Genomic DNA, 20,269 nt, shown 5'->3' with positions numbered 1-20,269 from the left:
TGCCTCGCAGGGTTTCGGAGCCTGCCCTTTATGGCCCGAGCCTGAAGGCTACTCTGCGATTTTTAGCTCCCAGCCCAGAGCCTCCCAAGCCCAAGTCCACTAATCTGGGCCAGCAGTGGCGACACTCCAGGGCTTTTAATGCAGTGCAGAGGTACCCTTCCACTACAGAACTCTTATTCCAGGGCATTGAGCAGCCTCCAATAAGGGGAATGGAATGGATCGTGTGAGAGCAAGGGATTAACAGCAGCTACTCAATCCCAGACCTGGACCAACTCTCCCTGTGCAGCACTGCCAGATGCCCTTTGTTGCTGGCCTGCTGCCCCACTGCTCATCTCGATCTCTGCCCCCCAAGGAGCTCCATAGTGATGATAACGCTTTGACTTACAGACAGTGCCTTCCCCCGGAGGATGTCAAAGTGTGGGGCAAATCCTAATGTGTGTAGCCTCACTACACCCCCTGGGAGAAGTAAGCTGCAGTAGTCATGTTCTGGGGGGCAGAACGAGACTCAGAGAGGTGGAGCGATTTGCATAAGGACCCACAGGAGTGCAGCACTGGCAGAGTTGGGAAGAGAAACCAGATCCCCAGGCTCTGGCCACAAAACCATCCTTAGCCTCATTCTCAGAGAAGGTCTGCTAGGGGTTTAAACACTTCCCTGCTCAGAATCTCAGCTGCTGCAGTACCCAGGCTCAAGAGCTAGAGGGGCAGCCTGAACCGCCAGGAGTCCCAGCCATCTCTCCCCCGATCTAATGCCTGCAGCGGCCAGTTCTCAAAATGCCAAGCATGCTCTCAGCCACAAACTCTTTCACTCATTGGATTTCTTCTCGTTTTTGCTTCCTTCTTGGCCCCGGTGAGTCACAGCCCCGGGCTGTTGGGGAGGGGACGTGGAAGCCAATATGTGAAAGCCACTAGAGAGGCTGGAATTGAAAGAGGAACTGGTGGCACCAGGCCTGCCTGCCTTGCAATAGCTCAGCTCATTGCACCACGTCTGCACAGCCAGCGGACCCAGCCCCTGCATTGTCCACATGCAGGGCCAGCCTGTCGCCCCTTCCAAGACCACCCATTGCCCCTCTCCACAGGGTGCAGGCTCCCGGGGGGGAAGCACCCCACCAACCCCTCATCTGTTCCCCCTTCCTCCCCCCAGCATTGGATACCCCTGCCACATAGAATCCCCCACCAGGGGGAGCAGCTCCAAGAGGAGGACCTCTCTGCAGCGGGATGGTGGGGCAGTCCCCTGCCCTGCCCACCCCCCTTGAGCTGGAAGAGTGGGGGAGGAGAAATGAAGTTCCTTTCTGCATCAGGAGGATGGGGATGGACAATGCAGCTCCTCTTCCCAGCTGCCAGCAGGGCTCCCCTCCCAGCAGCATAATGTGGGGCGGGAAGGGCAATGGAAACCGTCCACCAGCAACCTGGAGTGGGGAAAGTCTCCAGTGGGTTCCAAAGAGGGGGCCTGAATGGGGAAATCCAATGCACTCCCCCCTCCTGCCACAGCCAAGAAGGAGCAAGGCAGCGTAGAGTCTGGGGTGACACTGAGCTCTTGCTGGGCATCCTTCCTGCAGGACAGGAGTTAGGATTTAAGGCACTAGGATTTAAGGTTCAATTCCCAGCTCTGCCCCAGACTCCCTGTGTGACCCTGGGCAAGTCACGCGGTCCTCATTCCCATCTGTACAATAGGGATAGCCTGCCGTGGCTCACAGGGGTGTTGTGAGACTAAGATATTAAAGAGTGTGAGGCACTCAGATGCTCTGAGGATGAGGGCTAGGTAAGTACCTTCAGAGCTGGGACTAGGGGTGTGTCTACACTATGGGATTATTCCGATTTTACAGAAACCGTTCTTTAAAACAGATTGTATAAAGTCGAGTGCACGCAGCCACACTAAGCACATTAATTCGGTGGTGTGTGTCTATGTACCTAGGCTAGCGTCAATTTCTGGAGCGTTGCACTGTGGGTAGCTATCCCATAGTTCCCACAGTCTCTCCCGCCCATTGGAATTCTGGGTTGAGATCCCAATGCAAAACAGCGTCACAGGTGATTCTGGGTAAATGTCGTCACTCATTCCTTCCTCCGTGAAAGCAACGGCAGACAATCATTTCGCGCCCTTTTTCCCTGGATTGCCCTGGCAGATGCCATAGCATGGTAACCATGGAGCCCGTTTAGCCTTTTGTCACTGTATGTGTACTGGATGCTGCTGACAGAGGCGGTACTGCAGTGCAGCACAGCAGCATTCATTTGCCTTTGCAAGGTAGTAGAGACAGTTACCAGCTATAGCACTGTCTGCAATTGGAAATTGGCAATGAGATGACGGTTATCAGTCCTTTTTGTACCATCTGCAATTTGAAATTGGCGATGACATTTATCAGTCATTTTGCACTGTCTGCATTTGGAAATTGGCAATGACGGTTACCAGTCCTTTTGTACCATCTGCTGCTGTCATGGGTGCTCCTGGCTGGTCTCGCTGAGGTCGGCCAGGGGTGCATGGACAAAAATAGGAATGACTCCCCGGGTCATTTCCTTCTTTATGTTTTGTCTAAAAACAGAGTCACTCCTGCCTGGATTATGGGGCAGGTGTACTAGAGAACCAGAGAGCACAGCCGTTCCGAGTTAGAGCCCCAGACATCCCACAGAAATGATGGGCTGCATGCCATCCTAGGGGGTGCCCCTACAACAATCCCATCTGTTGCTTCCCTCCTCCCCCAACCCTCCTGGGCTACCGTGGCAGTGTCCCCCCATTTGTGTGATGAAATAATAAAGAATGCAGGAATAAGAAACACTGACTTTTTAGTGAGATAAAATGAGGGGGAGGCAGCCTCCCGCTGCTATGATAGTCCAAGCAGTACAGAATCTTCATTAGACGTGAAAGGGGGGTGGGCTGATGGAGCTCAGCCTCCAGTGCTATGATGAGGACGGTTACCAAGCCTTTTGCACCATCTGCTGGGAATGACCGGGAGTCATTCCGATTTTTGCCCAGGCGCCCCCAGCCGACCTCACCAAGGCCAGCCAGGAGCACTCACGGGATGATGAGGACGGTTTTCAACCCTTTTGTACCATCTGCCATCAGGAAAGGAAGGGGAAAGGATGCTGCTGTTCAGCGCTGCAGCACCCTATCTACCAGCAGCATGCAGTAGACATAGGGTGACACTGAAAAAGGCAAGAAACGATTTTTTTCCCTTTTCTTTCGGGGGGTGGGGAAGGGGGTAAATTGACAACATACACCCTGAACCACCCGGGGCAATGTTTTTGACCCATCAGGCATTGGGAGCTCAGCCAAGAGTGCAAATGCTTTTCGGAGACTGCGGGGACTGTGGGATAGCTGGAGTCCTCAGTTTCCCCCTCCCTCCATGAGCATCCATTTTATTCTTTGGCTTTCCGTTACGCTTGTCACGCCGCACTGTGCTGAGTCCCTGCTGTGGCCTCTGTCTATCATAGCCTGGAGATTTTTTCAAATGCTTTGGCATTTCGTCTTCTATAACAGAGCTTTGATAGAACAGATTTGCCTCCCCATACAGTGATCAGATCCAGTATCTCTTGTACGGTCCATGCTGGAGCTCTTTTTGGATTTGGGACTGCATCGCCACCCGTGCTGATCAGAGCTCCATGCTGGGCAAACAGGAAATGAAATTCAAAAGTTTGTGGGGCTTTTCCTGTCTACCTGGCCAGCGCTTTCCAGAGCAGTCACAATGGTGCACTATGGGATAACGCCCGAAGGCCAATACCATCGAATTGTGGCCACACTAACCCTAATCCGACATGGGAATACCGATTGCAGCGCTACTCCCCTTGTCAGGAAGGAGTACAGAAATCGGTTTAAAGAGCCCTTTATATCGATATAAAGGGCTTCGTTGTGTGGACGAGTGCAGGGTTAATTCGGTTTAACGCTGCTAAATTCGGTATAAATGCATAGTGTAGACCAGGCCTAGGGTGTCTGCCTTCCCTCCCAGGGCACTGCCTAAAACCCCTCTTGGGCGCATAGGATCGCTGTGGGCTTTAACACACGGGTTCTGGCTGGTGGCTGGCAGGTATGTGCAAAGTACTTCCTGCCCTATATGCAGCTCACCGCTCCCTCCTTGTAATCCTCCTTCCCCTGCTATCCCCTGGCTGTGCTGAAATGGCAGGAAGGGCTTTTAGGCCTTAGCAGTAGTGAGAATTTTTCACAGTTGCAGCCATTTACAGCAGCATTGGTTCAAACCCCTAGTGTAGATTGACAAAACGGCTGCGCACATGGCTGGATTTTTCAGGGGGGCATTGCCTCCCCCAAACGGCAAGCCTCAGGGAGGCAGCCTTAGGGCTTGTCTACATCACAAAGTTGCAGCGCTGGTGAGGGGGTTACAGCGCTGCAACTTAGAAGGTGTACACATCTGCAGGGCATCACCAGCGCTGCAACTCCCTGTTTGCAGCGCTGGCCGTACTCCCGTTTTCTCTCGGGTGTAGAGGATCCAGCGCTGGTGATCAAATGTAGACACTTACCAGCGCTTTTCTTGACCTCCGTGGAATAAGCAGGTATCCCAGCATACCTGAGGAAGCGTCTGGTAATCAAGCAGGTCTCCTTCCCTGCGGTTTGCAGGGGGGTTCGGGGAACGCAAGAGCAAACCGCGGCGAAGCTGGTCTCCTTCCCCGGTTTGCTCTCGCGTTCCCCGAACCCCCCTTGAAGCCGCCCAACAGCGCTGCAGTGTGGCCACATCTAACACCACTTGCAGCGCTGGTTGCTGTAAGTGTGGCCACTCTGCAGCGCTGGCCCTATACAGCTGTACTAATACAGCTGTAACAACCAGCGCTGCAAAATTGTAGATGTAGACATACCCTTAGTGTGCAATATAAGAGGTTCTACAGAGGAGGCAGGAGACTGCTCCCAGCTTGCACCCCTGAGGGCACACAGGGATTAACGGGTGATTAAGATAAGAAAGGGCTGTTAGCATGTTTCCTAAAGTTAAATGATCCGTTCCAAGCTTGGTGAACTGCAGAAAGTAGCCCAAATGATAGAAATTAGTTGTAGATTCAAGATGTAGTAACAAAGTCACTAATATCTTTCTTTGAGAAGATAACTGATTTTTAAGACAAAAGAAATGCAGTAGATCTAATCTACCTGTGCGTCAGGGAGGCATTTGATACAGTTCCACATGGGAAATTGTTAAACTGGAGAAGATGAGAATTAATATGAGAACTGAAAGGTGGATAAAGAACTGGTTAAAGGGGAGACTGCAACAGGTTGTACTGAAAAGTGAACTGTCAGGCTAGAGTGGGGTGGGCAAACTTTTTGGCCTGAGGGCCACATCTGGGTGAGGAAATTGCATGCAGGGCCATGAATGTAGGGCTGGGGCAGAGGTGTGGGGTGCGGGAGGGAGAGCGGCATGTACAAGGGGGCTCAGGGCAGAGGGTTGGGTGCAGGAAGGTGTGGGGTGCAGAAAGGGGGTCAGGGCAAGGGGTTGGGATACAGGAGGGATTCAAGGTGCAGACTCCAGCGTGGCAGCGGCACACAGCAGGGCTAAGGCCAGCTCCCTGCCTGCCCTGACCCCACGCTGCGCCACTCCCAGAAGCGGCCTGCACCACATCCCTGTGGCCTCTGGGAGGGTTAGGGGGCTCCATATGCTGCCCTTGCCTGTAGGTCCCTCCCCTGAAGCTCCCATTGGCCGCGGTTCTCTGTTCCCAGCCAATGGGAGCTGTGGGAGGCGGTGCCTGCAGACAAGGGCAGCATGCAGAGGACCACATAGACATGGTGCTGGCCACTTCCGGGAGTGGCATGGGGCCCCTGATGCCACAGGGGTGGCTGTCCTGTGGGCCAGATCCAAAGCCCTGACAGGCCAGATCCAGCCCGTGGGCTGTAGTTTGCCCATCCCTTGGCTAGAGGGAAGTTACTAGAGGAGTTCCTCAGGGATCAGTCTTGGGACCAATCTTATTCAGCATTTTTATTAATGATCTTGGTAGAAAAAGTGAGTGTGCGCTAATAAAATGTGCAGATGACGCAAAGTTGGGAGGTATTGCCAATATGGAGGGGAACCGGAATATCATACAAGAAGATCTGGAGGACCTTGTAAACTGGAGTAATAGAAATGGGGTGAAATTTAATAGTGCAAAGTCATGCATTTAGGGACTAACAACAGGAATTTTTGCTATAAACTGGGGACTTACCAGATGGAAGTGACAGAGGAGGAGAAAGACCTGGGTGTATTGGTTGATTCCAGGATGACTATGAGCCAGCAATGTGATGTGGCTGTGAAAAAGGCTAACACAGTCCTGGGGTGCAACAGGCAAGACCGGGAAGTGTTAGTATCATTATACAAGGCACTGTTGAGACCTCATTTGGAATATCACGTGCAGTTCTGGTCTCCATGTTTAAGAAGGATGAATTCAAACTGGAACAGGTGCAGAGAAGGGTTATTAGGATGATCCGAGGAATGAAAAACCTGCCTTATGAGAGGGGACTCAAAGAACTTGGCTTATTTAGCCCAACCAAAAGAAGGCTGAGGGGAGATATGATTTCTTTCTGTAAATACATCAGAGGGTTAAATACCAGGGCAGGAGAGGAGTTATTTAAGTTAAGCACCAATGTGGATTCCAGAACAAATAGATATAAACTGACCATCAGGATGTTTAGACTTGAAATTAGATGAAGGTTTCTAACCATCAGAGGAGTGAAGTTCTGGAACAGCCTTCCCAGGGGAGCAGTGAGGGCAAGAAACCCAACTGGCTTCAAGTCTAAGCTTGATACATTTATTGAGGGGATGGTATGATGGGACTGCCTATAGTGGCATATAGCCAGTCTATGACTACTAGCAGCAAAAATCCCCAGTTGGGAAAGAATTCTCTGCAGTACTAAAGGATAACCAGTTATCTTCCTGGTGGGTCTTGTCCACATGTTCAGGGTCTAACCGCTTGCCATATTTGGGGTTGGGAAGGAATTTTCCCCCAGGTCAGATAGACCACCACCAGGGTGCCAGTCTTCTTCTGCAGTGTGGGGCATGGGTCAACTGCAGTTTTAAAATAGTGTAACTAGTGTAACTTGAAGTCTTTAAACCGTGATTTGAGGACTTCAGTAACTCAGCCAGAGGTTGTGGATCTATTAGATGAGCGGGTGGATGAGGTTCTGTGGCCTGCAAGGTGCAGGAGGTCAGACGAGATGGTCATGATGGTGACATCAATAAGTGTATCTGAGTAAGAATATACATTACAATTTTAAACCTAGCCAGTATCCCTTAAGAGACTTACCACATGACAGAACATGTTAGTATTAGAGCTGAGTGGGTCTAATTAATTTTTTTTCTTGATTTAGGAATTAGATACAGTCAGATGATTTTTAAGTTATCTGCCAAAAAACTCCTAGAGTTTTCAGTTGCCTGTGTAGTCCCTGGAATAATGGTTAAAGTTGCCCCCTCCCCCCAAAAAAATCTGAACTGGTGCCCCGGTGGGCAGGCATGGAATTTGCCCCAGGCACACACATGCAGCCCCATTGGCCTGGCTGGAGCACCCCCCAAAAATATAGAAGTCAAACTCTTCCTATGGCTGTGCACCTTCCTCTAGCTTCAGGCAAACTCCCCCAGCGCAAATCATGCAGTGTAGTGGCTTTGCCTGTGCCAGTGGCTGGTCACTAACAGTGAAAATCCTCAGTATAGACAAGGCCTAAGACATGCTTTGGACCAGTTAATGAGCTCCCATGGTAATGGGACAGCCCAACCTGACTAAGAAGGACTGTGTATGTTCCCAAGGCTGTATCTGCCATCAGGAATCTCCAAGGCTGTGCAGATCCCATGGCACCCACTCGTTCACAAATCTCTGCTGATGGGTGCAACAGGAATAGTTGGGGCATATGCAGGGGGCCAGATTCTGCAGTGATAGCCTATAGGAACCCCAGAGTAGCTCTACTAGTTATTACTCTGGATTTACACCAGCATCATTGAGATCAGAATTTAGTCCGCTGTGTAGAAAATTACATGGATATACACTTAGGCAAAATGGTCTAAGTTGTGGTGCCTAAACAACAGAGGCCTAATTTTCCAGAGGCAAGCAGAGCCTTCATGAGGAGTGCACTGCAGCTCAGAAATTCAGGTATCAGACCACCTGCACTGGTGGAGTTCTGTGTTAACATTATGTTGTACTACATGGTATAAAACCATATGTACTGTAGCAAGGCAACAACTCACTGGCACAGCACCTCCTGCTGGTCATCCTGGGAATTAGCTCTCCAGCTCCAGAGCACCCTCTGCTGGCCAGTGACTTGCATGTCATTGCCCCCCCCCATGTCCCTCCCAGACCCTGGTGCCCCTTTCATAAGGGCTCTACACACTGCAGTGCCCCTGCAGTCTCTGGGTCTCCCCTCCCAGGGGGAACCCTCAATCTCACCTTGCCTCAGTAGCTACTGCCAGTCATCATCTAGCCCCCACTCACTGGGGCAAGCTGCAGTCTGTCGTGTCCACTCATCATCAGCAAGGGGGTTTTGGACCTGCTGCCTTTGCCTAATTCTGGGCTGCACCTCTGCAACCCCAGTACCTGCTCTGGGCCTTCAGCAAGGCCTGCAGCTTGGGGGTTTCTTGGACTAGAGCTCCTCTGGCCTTCTTCCAGCTCTGCATCACTCAAGGTACCTTCACAGCTCCCAGGCAGCCCAGTTCTTCTCTCTCCAGCATGAGAGACTCTTCAGTGGGCTCACAGCCCTTTTATAGGGCCAGCTTCGGCCTGATTGGGGCATTGCCCCAGCTGTTGCTGCTTCCCCAATTAGTCTAGCCTTGTTCTCAGCTGCAGCCCTCTCCAGGGCTGAGTTTAACCCCTCTTAGCCAGTACTGGATTTACTATGGTGCTGGGCCCATGGCCCCGGCCTGCTCTTCTCTACCCATGCCCTTCTCACCCCCGCTGGGGGCAGAAGGTTAGTGCTACCGACAGCCAAGCTTCTTCCTCATCTCTTTCCCCAGTGTGCTACATTCCCCCTGCTGCTGATCAGCTGGATCAGCTGCTTGAGGGAGAAGGAGCGGAGCCTCGGCACCCTCACTGCTCGGGGGAGGAGGAGAAGGGGAAGGGGCTCGAACTGGGGCATACCCCCTCCAACCCCCTGATGTGAGCACCCCCATGACCCCAGCCCATACTCACAGCCCTCTGCCCACTCAGACCCTGAACCCCTCTCACACACCTTCAGCCTCCAGCCCCTACCCCTGTCACACACACCCAACCCCATGCCCTGATCCCTGCACCCCCATCACACACACCCAGCCCCCTGCCCTGACTCCACCCTCCACATACAGCTAGCCCCTCCACACCCCATGCCCTGACTTCTGAACCTCCCACATCCCTACGCCCATCCTGAGCACCAAACATGAGCTCCTGCACCACCACCCCCGCATTCCCACCTGCACCTCTCACACCAAATAGGACCTGCCTCAGGTAAGCGCACCACAAACCAACCTCCTGCCACAACCCTGAGCCCCCTCCCTCACCCTAGCTCCTGGCCAGACCCTGCACCCCAACATGTTTTACAATATTTGGAAAGATCATTAAGTGGTCCATCAAGACCCTCCGCGATTTTCAAGTGGTCTGTGGAAAAATAAGTTAGACTACAAGAACAATCAAGGTACCTCACTTTATTTTCATTTACTTGCTGTTACTTATAGGAGGAGGATGAAGGGAAAAAAACGGAGGTGGAGGGAGATGAGAGAATGTTCTTTTTCTTGGCTGGGTCCCAAGGAGGGGCCCCAAAAATGAAGCTGAGCACGGGGCCTGGGGGGGTTCCACTAACTCTAGACCCACCACTGACTGTCACGTCACCTGGGCTGGGGATACTGTATCAGCTGATCCCCACAGTCTCCAACCTACCTGGGCAGTACAGCAGACATGGCCCTGCCGATTAGTTCCTCTCTACTCCCTAGCCCACCCACCCCTTGCTTCCCACTGCCTAAGGCTTAGCCGTCTCACTTCTAAAAATGATTGCTTGCCCCTCTCCTCCCATCAGGCTTTTCTGGCACCTCTGTTGCCAGGTATCCAGTTTTAGACTGGAAAATCCAGTAGAAAACGAGACCTGGGTGTCCGGTTAGCAGTACTGATTGGAAACTAAGAGTCCGGTTATAGGAGTAAACCACATTACCCTCTGCTCCTCCCACTCCCAACACCCACCCCCGAGGGCTGGAAGAGAACCTGTCCTGCTGCTGCTGCTGGATGTCACGGAGTGTGGGGGAGTCAGGGTCCTGCACCCCCCACTTCCTGTGATTCACTGTGACTCTCAGCCAGCCAGTAAAACAGAAGGTTTATTAGACGACAGGAACACAGTCAAAGCAGAGCTTGTAGGTATGGAGAACAGAACCCCTCAGTCAGGTCCGTCTTGTGGGGTAGGGAACCCAGACACCAGTCCTGGGCGTCCCTCTGTTTCCCCAGCCAACTCCAAACTGCAACACTAACCCCTAGCCCCTCCTCTGTCCTTTGTCTCTTTCCCTGGGCCAGGACGCCACCTGATCTCTTTGTTCTCCAACATCTTGCAGAAGAGGGGCCCAGGCCATCAGTTGCCAGGAGACAGTGTGTCAGTCATTCTCTGTGCAGACAGCATCGCATCTGCCCTCTTGGGCTCTGGAACAATCACACTCCCTTATCCCACCTCCTAGATATTTAAGAAATGCATAGGGGAAACTGAGGCACCCACACACTATTCACAGAAAACATTAACAACATTCCCACTTTGTCACACTGGAGGAGGGGCAGATCAGTGCAGAGAGGGATAAAGAGAATGGGCTAGAACCAGAGAGAAGGTAGGTACCCACTCTATGCGGGCAGGGGAGGATCCTGTTTACCACCATCCCCAGACCTGCTCTGCTTGCAGTTTACCCCTCGCCCCAACCCTAGCTCCTGCCCCACTGTGCTTTTGCCCCGGCCCCTTTTACAATCATTTCCCAGGGGTGCCCACAAATATGTTTGGAGCTGGGCCCACAAAAAGTTAATCTGGCCCTGCTCTTAGCCAGGGAATAGTGTGACTGCCCCACTACAGTACATATGTGCTTGATCTGAGAGGTCTTCCACGAGACCTCTCCGAGCTGCCGGTCTTCTACTAGGACCTTCTCCGGACCTGGAAACTGTTCTCGGCGACCAGGTGTGTGGCGGTCACAGAAGGGACAGATCTCCTCGCGGAGCCCCTGCTACACAACCCCCAGCTCTGTGTGCATGTGGCGGAGTCCCCCGCGGTGCGCTGGAGGTTAGTCCTGGCAGAAGCTAGCAGGCTCGGAGACCTCTTGGATTACGATCGGGGAGAGTGGCTGGATCCCCTGATGTTCGCTCAGCGTATGGGGCTCTCCAGACCTTGTACTCCATGGCACGTGCTACAGGAGGTGAAGGCCGCTTTGCCGCCCACTGCTTGGGCCTACCTCGACCGGGTCCTGCGAGAGGGCACGCCCCACCCACCCTCCAGCCCGGGCCCTCTGGACCTTCTCATCATGCCTCTGCCCCGTGGACCCGACCGGCCCCCTTGCCCCTTCTCCGCAAACCGGCTGCACGATCTGCAGCCGGTCCGCTTCCAAACCGCACCAAGGAAACATCTCTACACACACGTGCTCCACACCCTTCACTTCCTCACCCTTGTGTCCTGCCCCAACACAAAGTGGCAGGACCTCCTGCCACCTCTCAAGGGTGAGGAGCCCCGGTGGGTCAGCCTATACTCTACCCTGGTCCCAATGCCTGCTGGGGATATCAGTTGGCGGCTCCTTCACGGGGCCGTGAGCACGGGCGTGTATTTGGCATGGTTTACCCCTGTTCCAGACACCTGCCCCTTCTGCGGCGTGAGGGAGACCCTGGCGCACGTTTACTTAGAGTGCGCCAGGTTGCAGCCCCTATACCGGCTCCTCACCAATATACTGTTATGTTTCTGGGTGCACTTTTCCCCTCACCTCCTTCTTTATGCACTCCCTATCCGTGGCCCCACAAAGTCACGGGACCTCCTGGTAACCTCCTCTTCACCCTGGCTAAAATGGTCATCTATGCAACCAGGGAGAGGAGGTTGGCCGATGGAGACTCCTGTGACTGTGGGGCTTGCTTCCGATCCTTAGTCTGTTCAGGTATCCGGGCGGAGTTCCTCTGGGCGGCGTCCACTGGCTCCCTTGATGCCTTCGAGGAGCAGTGGGCGCTGTCCGGGGTTCTCTGCTCGGTGTCCCCGTCAGGCGCCCTCCTTTTGACCCTCTGACCGCACTCCTGTCCCTGTTCTTTTATTAGTTGACCCCCGAACTCAGTTGGGTTTTGAGGTCCTGTAGATCCTCCCTTTAGGCTGGGGGGAGGGGGATCCTTAAGCAGAAACGGAACCCAATAGGTACAGTACATATATGTATCTCAGAATATCAGCCGTATAGTCGTGAGAATAAAACTGTATCTGCCTGGTTAATTTCACTTTTACCTGATGTTATACAAAGTGGCACCACACGGAACTTGTAAAGGAACTGTACAAGGAAATCATGGAAGGGAGAGAGGTCAGCGCTTTTAGATGGGAGTCCAACGCACGGCCTGTAGACCGGAGCTGTCCTCTGTTGTGCAGTCATGTAGCTTGCATGGCACAGTCAGATATGCTATCTTAGCTTTAATGTTAAACAAAAAGTAAGTTTCTAGCCCTCTTGGCTGCTGAGAGACCCTTCCCAATGTGAATCAAAAGTAATGGATGCAGTGACGCTTGCCTGCGTCTGCAGATAGCCTGAGACAATGGCTCAGAGGGGTGAACTCCCCTGGCTCCTATTACTGAGATTGGTGTATCGACTTTAAGTGACACATCAACATTAAGTGTGCAGTTCTGGGCTCCCATGTTTAAGAAAGATTAATTCAAGCTGGAACAGGTGCAGAGAAGGGCTATTAGGATGATCCGAGGAATGGAAAACCTGCCTTATGAAAGGAGACTCAAAGAGCTCGGCTTGTTTAGCCTAACCAAACTAAGGCTGAGGGGAAGTATGATTGCTCTCTATAAATATATCAGAGGAATAAATACCAGGGAGGGAGAGGAGTTCTTTAAATTAAGCACCAATGTGGACACAAGAACAAATGGATATAAACTGGCCATCAACAAGTTTAGGCTGGAGCAGCATCCCAAGTGGAGCAATGGGGGCAAAAAAAACCTAGCTGGCTTCAAGACTGAGCTTGATAAGTTTGGAGGGGATGGTGTGATGAGACTGCCTACACTGGCATATAGCTGATGTGCAACTGCTAGTAGAAAATATCTCCAAACAGCTAGAGATGGGGAGGGCTCTGAGTTACTACAGGGAAACCTTCCCCAGATGTCTTGCTGGTGGGTCTTGCCCATATGCTCAGGGTCTAACTGATCACCATATTTGGGGTCGGGAAGGAATCTTCCCCTAGTTCAGATTGGCAGAGACCCTGGGATTTTTTTCACCTTCCCCTGCAGCATGGGGCCAAAGTCACTTGCAGGTTTAAACTAGGATAAATGGTGGATTCTCTGTAACTTGAAGTCTTTTTATCATGATTTGAGGACTTCAGTGACTCAGCCAGAGGTTATGGGTCTATTGCAGCAGTGGGTGGGTGAGGTTCTGTGGTCAGTCTAGAAGATGACCACAATGGTCCCTTCTGGCCTTAAAGTCTCTGAGAATCAGTGTCAACTTGAGCTCATTAATCACTGATCATTCTAGTGGGTAGGGTGGGAACTGCTGTGGGGGTGGGGGAGGGATGCAGAGGACAGGACAGAGGAGACTGAGAGAGCAGGGAGAAGGAGAGAAACAGAAAGGAGAGAAACAAAGGGCTGGAACAACAGTGGTGACAAGGGGAACGGACTTTTCCCCCTGATGATCACTGCAGCAGTAACACCTGTGCTAACAGTAAATAAATGTTCAGTTACTACAAACAGCCTGTACTGTCCCCTCAATTTCTGTGCAAACCACGTCAGACACCAGTGGGTGTGCAGGGTGCGCTGGGGGAATATATACACCTAAAATGATGCTCCAGCCCCAGGCACCACAGTTACCCTAGAATTCCACCCTCTCCCCTCAGTGCATTTGACACCCCTGCTCTCGTCCATCTCCACGGGCCAGGGCAGCATTGTTACCTGTGCTGCTCATACTCCGACTGCTCTAGTTTTAAATGTTTCCCGCAATGGAGTGTCTTTCCCTTGTCCTTGGGACTCCGTTCCACGGCCCATTACAGCTCACCGTTAGGAAGTTCCTGCTGATATTCAACCTAGCTTCTCCTTGGCTAATTGTCCATAAATCTTCCTTTCTATGACAGCTTCTTACTCTCAGTTTAACTAATAACAGCGCTCTTGGCGTCATGTGGGTTATATTGCTTTCTGTAAATACATCTCCCTTCCAGTGGTTCTCCTAGTCCTTCATTTTCTACCTGTGATATAGTCCTCCTAGGGCTGTCAGTTAAGCACAGTTAATTTTGTTTTCAATTAATTGCAGGCATTAACTTTTTTGTCAATTAATCGCATACCTCTGGGTGGGGAGGGAGACATGGGGGTGGGGGGAGCATGGGGCTAAAGCCCCAGCCCAGAGTTCTGGGGCGGGAGAGGGTGGGAAGAAGGTGCTGAAGCCACAGCCCACAGCTCTGCAGGCAGCTGGGGGGAGGCTGGAGCCCAGAGCCCCACACCCTGATCCCCCTGGGGCTGAAGATGGGGGGGCACACTTTTTTTAATTCCAAAAGGGGTCACCAGCCCAAAAAGCTTGATAACCGCTGCCATAGGGAATAGGGGCCTGGCGAGCTCAGCCTCCCTGCCACAGCCTCTCCTCACTGGCCGCTGCAAAGTCCCTGAGGTAAAATCCACCCTCCCTTGCAAACAAGGGCTTGCTTGGCTGAAGGGAGTTATGCAAACATCATCATGATTCATTTACAACTTCACCTTTCATGATAAAGATTACTCTGCAATACGTATATGAGGTGAATTGAAATGCTGTTTTTTCTGGTTCTTTCTTACAGTGCAAATATCTATAATCAGAATGAATAGTGTAAAGTGAGCCTTATGGACTTTGTGTTCTGTGTTGTCATTGAAATCAGTATGTTTGAAAATATAGAAACTTGCCAAAAATATTTTTTGAAAAGTATTCAATTATTGCTTAGTGCTGTTAACACCGCAGTTAATTACGATTAATGGTTTTAATCGCTCGACGGCCCTAATTCCTAGATCAGGGGTTGGCTACCTTTCAGAAGTGCTGTGCCGAGTCTTCATTTATTCACTCTAATTTATGGTTTCGCGTGCCGGTCATACATTAACCTTTTTAGAAGGTCTTTCTATAAGTCTATAATATATAACTAAATTATTGCTGTACGTAAAGTAAATAAGGTTTCAAAATGTTTAAGAAGCTTCGTTTAAAATTAAGTTAAAATGCAGAGTCCCCCGGACTAGTGGCCAGGAACAGGGCAATGTGAGTGCCACTGAAAATCAGCTTGTGTGCCACCTTTGGCACGCGTGCCATAGGTTGCCTACCCCTGGCCTAGATAATGAGTCTGACCAACCATAGCATCTACTGGCCCCAGCCAAGAGCAGCACCCCCTTGTGTCAGACACTGCACGAGAACAGAGCGAGATGAACCCGGCCCCAAAGGTGGTCTAGATAAGACAAGGCAGACAGACCACAGGAGGGAAAAACAGAGGTGAAGTGACTTGCCCAGGATTACACTGTGAGTTAGTGGCAGGGCTGGGAATAAAAGTCAGGTCTCACAATGCGCCACTCGCCTCCCCCGGTCTCAGCCATACTGGGCTAAAAGGTTCCTTCGGGTTGGCTGCAAACCTCCCTGTCTCATGCCGGTGGCTTTGTCCTGAACGTTCCCAGCAAAGCTCAGATTTCAGTGGCTAGTTCGCTCTCACATTTGTGCTTTTTGAGTCTTGTTCTAGCCAGGCTCGCCCAAGGCACGAGGCAGTCAGTCTGGTGACTTCCAAGTGGCTCTGGAGCCTCTCTAGTGTGGGCCCCGATCCTGGGAGCTCTCCCAGCCCGCGAGATGTTGAGCCCCCCTGTGACAGGGCGACGACTCACCAGTGCAGCGCCTCCTGCTGGTTGTCCAGGGAACTAGCTCTTTTGCAGATCCAGAGCACTGCCTGCTGGCTGATATCTCACCTGCCGCTGGACCCCGTGTCCCTCCCAGACCCCGGTGCCTTCTGTCCAGGAGTTCTGCCCCAGCAGTAACCCACAATCTGGGTCTCTCCACAACCCTCTATCCCCACCTTGCCTCAGTGGCTATTTCCAGTCACCATCTAGCCCCCGCTCACTGCAGTCTATAAACCACTCTTCGTCGGCAAGGGGGGTTGGACCAGCTGCCTCTGCCTGTTCCTGGGCTGCTCCTCTGCAGCCATTGTACCCTTTTTGTGGGCCCTTAACCCGGCCTGCAGCCTGGGGCTTAGCTAGGCTAGAGCCCCCCAGCTCCCTCTGCCCTTCCCCGCACTGCTCCAGCCTAGGTACCTTCCCAGCTCCCAGGCACCCAGGTCCTGCTCTCTCCAGAGGCTAGAGGGAGAGTCTCTTCATCTGGTCCACTGCCCTCTTATAAGGGCCAGCTGGGCCCTGATTGCACTGGCTGCAGCTGTGGCTGCTTTCCCAATGAGCCCAGCTTTTCCCCTGCCACAGCCCTCTCCCAAGGCTGCTTTAAGCCCCTCAGGGCAGGAGCGGGGTGACCACTCTGCTACACCCCGCCCCCAGATGCTCAGGATCGGGGTTCACAGAGCCTATCTTGGCAGTGATATTATCCTGCCCACTAACCACACAGCCCCGTGCCAGCATGGCTGGTCACAGTGTGACCACAAGGCAGACCACGTAGCTGTGGGCTGGACCCAAGTCACTGCGGCTCCAGCAGGAATGGATTTGACGCAGAGCGTCTGGCCCCGCTTGCTCTCTTGCGCCACTGACGACAATTCTCAGACACTGGAGTCGTAACTCACCAGAGGACTTTCCGCCTCGACCCGGTGTCTTTTATGATTCAGTAGATAAACAGTTATCGTTAGCACAGCGGCGTGTCCCGGCCTGACGCGCTACAGGGGCACGGCTCGCCTGTGGGAAGCAGCAGCCAGCAAACCTCGTGGGACAAAGGGATTGAGCTCTTCCCACTCCCCGTCGTTCCCCTGCTAAAGGCCGATCCTTTGCTGCCATTCTGCTCCCATTGCTGGTTCCTGTACCTGGCCTGGCAAGACAGCTCCTCACCCCTCCCTCCCCTGCTCCTGTCACACTCGCTGGGAGGCCAGCCTGAGTCAGGCCTCACTATTGGTGCTGCGTATGTTCAGTGCAGCTCCTGGCAAGCGCTTGGGGTGCCCCTGTGTCACAGAGCACGGACCCCCTGCCAAGGAGGGCAGGCACTTAACACACGCTCCAGTCCCGGGGCACTTGATAGATAACGAGCCAGGGCCCATAGGCGCCAACTTTCTCCAGCACCAATGGGTGCTTCCACCCCTGCTCCACCCTTTCCCCACCTCTGGCCCCATCCCCATTCAAACCCCTTCCCCAAAGACCCTGCCCCAACTCTGCCCCCTCCCCACCCCTATTGGATCCCTTCCCCAAATCTCCACCCTGGCCCCCCCTCTTCCCTCGGCACACCACATTCCCCCTCCTCCCTCCTACCTGCCTGCCCCGCGAAACAGCTGTTTTGTGGTGCAAGCACTGGTAGGGGCGGGGAGAAGCAGGACACAGCGGCGCACTCATGGAGGAGGTGGAGGCAGAGCGGAGGTGAGCTGGAGCAGGGGAGGGCGGAAAGCTGCTGCACCCACCAATTTTTTTCCATGGGTGCTCCAGCCCCAGAGCACCCACGGAGTTGGTGCCTATGCCAGGATTCAACTCCCACTGCAGTCAACAGGCTGCCATGGAGGTAAGTGGCAACTGGATCAGGCCTTTCTGTGGGGATCTAGTTACTCTCTGCCAAGGTTATGCTGCCTGTCATCCCGTTATACACTCTTGGGGCGTTTGTATCCATGACCTGTTCCAGGAAGGAAGAAAGGAAGCTGTCTGTCCATGTTAGGAGGACCTGGGGGTGTTTTATTGTTAAGGGATCTAATAATTTCCAGTTCACATCATACTAACCCATTACCATTGGACTATTTGCTCCTGTTGTTGTTTGCAGTGTTGGTCCCAGGATACTAGAGAGATAAGGTGGGCGAGGTGATAGCTGTTATTGGACCAACTTGTGTTGGTGAGAGAGACGAGCTTCCGAGCTATGCAGAGCTCTGCTTCAGGTCTGGGAAAAGAACTCAGAGCATCACAGCTAAAGGGTGGAGCAGCTAAAGAGTTAACACATGTTGCAAGAGACCATTAAAATTGAAGTGGGCATGTAGCACTCGTACAGTCAAAGGACAACGGAGAAGTTAGTGGGTCTCAACATTTTGTAATAGAGACACTGGCTTTATGGCTCATTAAGTCCATCATTGTTTGGTGTCCAGCAGAGCTATGGATTTAAGCTTCCAGGCTCATCTTTTGAAGGCTTTGTGCAGCTTTCCTTGGAGGACGAGGACTGAGAAGTCAGATGTTGAGTGATCACTTTGTGAGAAGTGTTCGCCCATGGGTAAGAGGGTGTTTTTGTCTTTTATCATTTTCCTGTGTGAGGTCATTCGAAAGTGGAGTGATGGTCTGGTGTCCCCCACACAGTTGTTATTGAGATGTTTCGAGCACTGGGTGAGATACATCACATGTCGTGATGGACTTTTTTAGGACTCGTGGAGCTTGAAAGGTGTGTTGGGGGTGGGGTATGGAACAGCAGCTGAGAAATGTTCGTAGGTTTTGCATCTGTTGTTATGGCAGGGACTGGTGCCACTTTGTGTTGGTGGGTCCCGGTCTGTATGGAGCTGGCTCCTGATGAGACTGGGGGGTTGTTTGATGGCCAAAAGAGAAGGGTTCAGGAAAGTTTTCTTTTAGGATGTGGTCCCCACCGATGATACCCCATCGGGGTTCCAGTGTGGGGTAGCAGGTGACAGATAGGAGTGTTCAGTCAGTGGGTTTTTTCCCCTCTGTATTAAAGCAAGGTCTCTCTGGGTATGTGGGTAGCTCGTTCCATGATGCGATCTACTTCTCTGGTAGAGAGTCCTTGTGTGGGGAAGGCAGTTTGAAGTGTGTTAACGTGTGTATCCTGGACTTTCGTGGGGCATATTCTGTGATATCTGAATGCCTGGCTGCAGAGTTCAGAGCGGTGCTGGGGAAACATGCAGCATCAAATAGTTCTTGTGGCACTTTCTGTATCCACAGCATTTGGTTGCATTAAGGCCTCTTCTGGACTAAGGGTTTACACGGGAACCTCCTACAGCTGCAATGGCAGCAAAGCCACAGTGTAGACAGGGCACAGAGATCTTCCCTGGATGGTACCTGGCCTAGTGTGCCAGTGCTGTTAATGCATTGGATAAGTGTTGTCACAAGGCAATCACAGTGAGCCACCGCCAGTTCTGGGCCATTTTACACTAGGTAGCATCTTCCACACGTGCTCTGTTTACCATTGCATATTGGGGACCATGTTCTCACTTGACTGTAGCTCAGTTGACTTCAGTGGAGAGATGCTGCTACTGATATACGCCAGGTGAGTGTTTATATTACACTAGCGCCCGCCCCAGAGGCCCGGGTCTGGATCAGCCACCCACTGTACCGGGCCCTGTGTGAACACAGTCCCTGTTCCCAAAGAGTCTAAAATCTAGCTCTCCCTAAGGGCTTTATCCACTTGATGAATTTGCTTGGAGAGTGAGATAATACTCACAGTGGAGGGAAAGAGACGGAGCCATGTTTTCAGAGACATGGCAAGATGGCAGCAGCTGCAAGGGAGAAGGCACTTGCACTGACAGCGTGGCAGTGGGAAGGGGAAGGATTGTCGTGCGGTTGAAGCACTGGATTGGGATCCAGGATAGCTAGGTTCGTTTTGTGGCTCTGACACAGACTCACTGTGTGACCTTGGGCAAATAATTTAATCTCTGTCTGTCTCAAAGCCCTGCGGGGGCTAACCCTTCCTTGATCCCACTTTTTGTCTCTCGTATGTTTTCATTGGCTGCACCTCAGTGCAGGGACTTGCTGTGCATGTGTACAGCACCTAGCACAACGGGGCTCTGATCTCGCGTGGGGTCTCTGGGCCCAGAGTGGTATTAGTACATCATGAGGGGAGGGGAGGAGGCTGGTGCTAGGGGAATGGGGAACAGAATGGGAAGAGACAAGGTCCATGAAGGAGATTGAAGTGAGAGAAGCAATTCTGCGCAGTCTGGGGCTGGGTGGTAATGGAGAGGGGTCGGAGGAGAACAGGAGAGCCACTGCACTAAATCAAGATGGGAGGAGATGCTATGATCTGGCTCCGCGAGTAGTTCTGAGGTCAACGCAGGAGTCACTGGGTGAAATCCTCTGGCCTGGGCTATGCAGGAGCCTTAGATGATCATATTGGTGGCACTCAGATCT

The 20,269-nt window shown here is 52.4% G+C and overlaps 1 protein-coding gene across 3 annotated transcripts in view; it reads left to right on the top strand.

The window, feature by feature from the left end:
- The window catches only part of P2RY6 (pyrimidinergic receptor P2Y6), a 100,571-nt gene that overhangs the window by 74,533 nt on the left and 5,769 nt on the right, over nucleotides 1-20,269 (top strand). The window lies entirely within an intron of this gene.

This window comes from Gopherus evgoodei, chromosome 1 (assembly GCF_007399415.2).
Source record: "Gopherus evgoodei ecotype Sinaloan lineage chromosome 1, rGopEvg1_v1.p, whole genome shotgun sequence".
In the NCBI taxonomy this organism is placed as follows: domain Eukaryota; kingdom Metazoa; phylum Chordata; order Testudines; family Testudinidae; genus Gopherus; species Gopherus evgoodei.
Note: the sequence above shows the minus strand (reverse complement) of the source record. Positions and strands in the feature narration are given on the sequence as shown.